Source organism: Sparus aurata, unplaced genomic scaffold, assembly GCF_900880675.1.
Source record: "Sparus aurata unplaced genomic scaffold, fSpaAur1.1, whole genome shotgun sequence".
Taxonomy (NCBI): Eukaryota; Metazoa; Chordata; class Actinopteri; order Spariformes; family Sparidae; genus Sparus; species Sparus aurata.
In genome coordinates, this window is record NW_022045127.1 from 8,001 (window position 1) to 13,949 (window position 5,949).

Genomic DNA, 5,949 nt, shown 5'->3' on the forward strand with positions numbered 1-5,949 from the left:
CCAGGAAGTGGATGTACATCTCAGTCAGGGTCTTGGGCAGCTCTCCTCCCTTTCTGGTCTTCAACACATCCTCCAGAACTGTAGCAGTGATCCAGCAGAAGACTGGGATGTGGCACATGATGTGGAGGCTTCTTGATTTCTTGATGTGGGAGATGATTCTTCTGGCCTGCTTCTTGTCTCTGAATCTCTTCCTGAAGTACTTCTTCTTCTGTGGGTCAGTGAACCCTCTGACCTCTGTCACCATGTCAACACACCCAGGAGGGATCTGATTGGCTGCTGCAGGTCGTGTGGTTATCCAGAGGCGAGCAGAGGGAAGCAGTTTCCCCCTGATGAGGTTTGTCAGCAGCACATCCACTGAGGTGGACTCTGTAACATCAGTCAGGATCTCAGTGTTGTGGAAGTCCAGAGGAAGTCGACACTCATCCAGACCATCAAAGATGAACACAACCTGGAACTCTTCAAAGCTGCAGATTTCTTTGGTTTCAGTGAAGAAGTGACGAACAAGTTCCACCAAGCTGAACTTTTTCTCTTTCAGCACATTCAGCTCTCTGAAAGTGAATGGAAATGTGAACTGTATGTCCTGGTTGTCTTTGTCTTCAGCCCAGTCCAGAGTGAACTTCTGTGTTAAGACTGTTTTCCCGATGCCAGCCACTCCCTTTGTCATCACTGTTCTGATTGGTTCGTCTCTTCCAGGTGAGGCTTTAAAGATGTCTTCTTGTCTGACTGTTGTTTCTGGTCTGTGTGGTTTCCTGGATGCTGTTTCAATCTGTCTGACCTCATGTTCATCATTGACCTCTGCAGTCCCTCCCTCTGTGATGTAGAGCTCTGTGTAGATCTGATTCAGAAGGGTTGGGTTTCCTGCTTTAGTGATCCCCTCAAACACACACTGGAACTTCTTCTGAAGGTTAGATTTAAGTTTATGCCGACAAACTGCGGCAAGATGTTCTAAATGAACACAGAACAAAAACGATCAAGACATTAATAAAGAAAATATGACAATTTCCTTCCCCTAAAATAGCACATATAAACATGTTTTCCATGTTTTTCCTCCATCTGTTGAGACAAACTGTCTCATCGATCCATCATGTTAATTCTTTAGAGAAATCCTCTTACTGCTCTGCAGACAGTCAGCCAGCTCCTCCTGCTTCATTCTCCTCAGGAAGTGAAGTGTGATCTTCAGAAATGCCTCTCTGCTGCTCCTCCTCTGCTCTTCATCCTCACCGTCCAACACCTCCTCATCCTCCCTTTGACTCTCTAATGATTCAGAGGGATCTGAACTCAGAACCTTCTGGACCTTCTTCAGCTCGTTCTTCACAAAAGTCACAATGTTCTCCTCCAGCAGCTGAAACAGAATATTATGTGAATGACAACATTTAACATCAGATCCATGTTGGACAGATTCGCCACTGGTCTGTAAAGTGCAGCAAGGAGATTATTGTGAACAGACTGGATGAAAAAGTAGTTGTTGTTCATGTACAGACCATAAATATGGAGTCCAGGTGTGTCTGATGCTGCTGGACAGACGGACCTCTGGGAACCTCTGAGCTCTCCTGGTCGACTCTGTGGAGGAATCATGAAGAATCAGTCACATTGTGTCTGCAAATCTTTGAATCAGATACCAAAAAACTAAATTACTGGTTTGTTTTTCGCACAAACTTGATTTTGATATTCAATTTGTCTGATTTGTGACCCGAAAGTCATTTATTGACTTTTGTGTGTTGATTTTGGGTGATTAATGACACAACCGCCTAAATATAAAGAAATTAATGAATTCATCATTTGTAAATATAAGCAATATTCATGTAGACATGACTTGTAGTAAGAAAAAATACTTAAAGCCTGAGTTTAAAAATGCTCCATGTAACTTTAGACCCGTTTGTATAACTTTATTATTTTTGCATATTTAATAAATATTGTAAAACTGTAAAATGTTCCATCTTCAGTTCATAACTTTTTCTCAAGTGTTTAAACTATATTTAAGAGATCAGAAAATAAGTTATTTGTTTTTATATATTTTATATCTAATCAGCGGATATATCAGTTATTAGAGTTTTTTACTCCTTAATATGGGTTTTGGTACCGGCCCCATGAAGTCCTGTTGGGTCGGGCAGCAGGTCAGATTTCAGCAGGAGGTGAGTCACTGCTGTTTGTCCACAGGAGGAACACTGTCCTGTCAGAGCTGTTTAGGGACGGACATGAAGAAATGTGAACTTGTCCTTTAATACTAATCCTGCTCTGACCTCCATCATCACTCTGAGAACATGAAGACCATCAGGACAACTGGTCAGACTGGATTTAATGAGGACAAACATCAACAGAGAGCAACATGACAACAACTTACTGTCTGTCTGAGGAATGTTCTTGTTTGAAATCAATGATCGCATCCTTTGACCCGTCACTCTTGAGGGAAACACAGCTGGGCTCAGGTCCAGGTCCTGGTCCAGGTCCAGGTCCAGGTCCAGGTCCAGGTTCAGGTCCAGTAGAGGCTGGTCTCCTGTAGGACAGAGAAGAAGACCACCAGAGATGTTGATTCACTTTCTAGTCTTCAGACACAGAAGTTTCTGTCCATAAAATAGTGGAAACCATCAGGAATAAACCTTCAGAGAATATTGGACCAAACTAATTCAATAAAGTGAAATGAAGAGTTGAAGACTGGTTCTATTGGGCAGCTTTCTAAAGTGAGAATATAAATTAAACTGAAGAAGAATGAAGCTAAAAATAAACATCAGGTTTCAAAAAACATCTTTCTCAAAAGTTAAAACATGAATCAGTCACATATTAATGTTATTAACAGCTCACCTCTTTACAGCAGGAGCTGGTTGTCCTTTAAAATTAATGAGAAGATCATTTGACCGGTCACTCTTGAAGGACACACAACTGGGCTCAGATCCAGGTCCAGGTTCAGGTCCAGATCCAGGTCCAGGTCCAGGTCCAGGTCCAGGTCCAGGTCCAGTGGTTTTAGAGGGAGGGCCTCCCTCCTCTCTGTCCTCACACTGATTCATGCTGCTCATCTCACACACACTTTCATCTGGAGAGGAAACACAAATCATTCATCTGCACATCAACTGAACATTAATTGACTATTATTCATTTCAACCAAGAAAATTTGAACATAAAACAATTATTTCACAACAAGAAGTATAAAGTGACCTTTGAAAAAGAGAGAAAGGACAAAACGTTTGACACAGTCAACAAATAAAATGAAAACATTCAAAACTAAGATGAGCAGCAGAATTACACAGCGCAGCTCCTGATTGGTCAAACAGTTTCTGCAGCAGCTGATAATATCTTTTGTTCACAAGTTGATTGATCTGAGCTGCAAATGTCAGTAAACAGCATTTTACATGTTGTAATGTGTTTGTGTCAGTAATGTTACCGCTGGTTTAATGGACTAAATTCAAGAGGCATGAAGCAAAGATTACACAGCAACACACACACACACTGTCTCGTGTGTGACTACTAAATATGTTACAAGCTCAACAAGATAATATAATATATAATATAGACCTATGTCACGAACATTACACTTGTTTACTTTATGGTTGCGAGTGTGCTTCACCTGTGTGACGTAACCGAGGTCTGAGGTCACATGACGTAACACACCGTGGAGTAATAATATGAATAATGAGAAGAAGTTAAGCTTCTACTGTGAAACTCTAAATACTCAAAGATGTTTAACCAAGGTAGTTAAACTGTCGTCAGTCTGTGTTGGCTGTGTTTCAGTAAGTAAGCAAGTATCAGCACACAATGGCGGATATTCTTATCGGCAGTTGTTTCTCCTCCGTCGTCCCGAGTTTAAACTTAAACGAGTTCGTCGAGAATTAAACAACGAGCTTCACTTTTTGTGCTGTTTCCGGTGTAACAATGAAAAGTAGAGCTTGTGTTAGCGAGTCAAACATGTCAGATTCATTACATTACCTTCAGCTGGAGGTTCAGACGGAGAAAACTATCTGCAACACACCTGTCAGAGAAAGTGAAAGTAAACTGTGAGGAGGAAACAGCCAGAGAGGCGTGTGACTGACTGGGAGTCTTCCTGTTAGACTGAGGGGGCTGCAGCACGACCCACAACGAGCCGAACACATGCCGAATTTACAAGAAGACCCGAATAATGAAGAATCGGTCACAAACAGCGTTTCTGGAGGTTATAAAGTGTCTCCTAACTGAAAAACTCACTAAATGGAGAGATTTCATAAGGGAGTCTGGGGGTTGACATGTTCAAACTGTTAGTGACGTCGCCACAGAGGATTTCTGGGTATTGAAGTTCCAATCGAGAGTAGAATGTGTTGGTCAGAATGTTTTCACAGCTGATGAGGACATGATTCATTATTAAATATGGCACATTTTCAATGAATATCCTAGAATATATTTGTCTGTGTGATGCTGCTGTGATAAAAAACAAATGTGTTTTTATCACACTGGAACAGAAAACCCTCAGACTATACAATCTGTGATGATGCTCACCTGGTTTCCACCTTTTTACATGGCAGCAAAGAAGCACTAGATGGAAGCAGAATTCAATTTAAAAAAATTAACAAATGTTTTAAAAGGCTTTCTCCACATATTCCTAACTATCTGAACCTACTTGTTAATTTGGCAAGGATTATAAATACAATATAACCAGACTACCTTAAAAAGATCGTCTGTTTATAAGAGTTGTTGAGTGAGGAGAAACTTTATAGAATTTGTGAAACAGCTGCGACAAATCCTTAGTCATTGGTGACTTCTTGTCAATTCGGCTTTAAAATGCAAAACATTAGGATGTTTATTTCTTTGTAAAACGTGTCAGTTTCCACCAGCCTACATTAAACAGTAACTACTGTAATATGAGCTACTTCTTAGTCATGTTGAATATAAAAGCAGCTTTGTTATAAGATCAGTTCAGGGCTGGATGAAGTGTCAGAGCTGTCAGACTGAGAGCGCAGGACACGAGATTCACCACAAGAGGGAGCTAAAGAGCAGCAGAGCAGAGGAGAAGCACCACAAGACACAGAAACATACTTTAATAAATGTCTTTGACCTGTTTCACTGTTTTCTGTCACTTTACTCGTTTATATTTTGTTTTTATGTGTGATTTGATTCGGAAAGTGCTCCATGAATCACCATCAGGGGGGCTGAAAGCTTCTCTTTTTCTCCTTTTTGTTCATGTTCTTATTTTTCTGAGTTTAAAATGATCCTCATCTGTATCTACCCAGAGCTGCTGTCAGATATTAAAGGGTAAATTCAACTAAATAGGAATTCAGTCCTCGTCTTTTCAGCTCCGTGCTGATGGAGAGTCAGGTGAAGTGTCGTAGTCCACAGAACATCTCAGGAGCTCAATTAAACTTTGCTGAATTAGTTATCAGAACTTCCTGTTTGCAGTGTGCCTGTGGATATACACGCTACTGTCACCAGATTACTTTCATACTGATGGAAACTTAAAAATGTCAAGTTTCTGAGGCAAGCAGTTCAAAGATTTCTGAACCATTTGTCTTCCACATTAGTGAAGGGCTGGGAATCCTCAGTAACCATGGTGACCATGCCTCATCCACATCAGTCTTCCCTCCTGATGACAAAAAAATGCAGTATTCAATTACAGATGTCATTAATTAGTCACAATTAAAATATAGTTTAATGTTGTAGTTGTATGTTTGTATGCTGTTTTATCATTGCATCCTAAAATGTCTTACCTGAGCTTGGTCCACCTTGGTTGGTCTCCTTGTTCCCATGTAAGACCCTATAATGCCTCAGCATCGAGGAGGTGTTGTTGTATCCAAGTTCTTTGGAACACAGACACTTCACCTTTTAAAATACCAGACATGAGAAAGAAATCAGAACAAGGGATATGCTGTGTTGCCACATTTAGTCATTACTGTGTATACATTATGGGAGATCAGCTCAAATTGTTCCCAGACAGGGAAAATCTTTTCTTTCTTGCAGGTTCCATCGTAAAGTCAAATGACACCTGAATAG

At 40.6% G+C, this 5,949-nt stretch overlaps 1 long non-coding RNA gene across 1 annotated transcript; it reads right to left on the minus strand.

Moving 5' to 3' along the window:
* Positions 1–5,285: 5,285 nt before the first annotated feature.
* On the minus strand, positions 5,286–5,715 carry LOC115577878 (uncharacterized). Its single transcript, XR_003983295.1, has 2 exons — positions 5,667–5,715; positions 5,286–5,542 (listed from the first exon to the last, which is right to left on the minus strand). It is a non-coding gene; the product is annotated as an uncharacterized LOC115577878 (long non-coding RNA).
* Between the last annotated feature and the right edge of the window lie 234 nt (positions 5,716–5,949).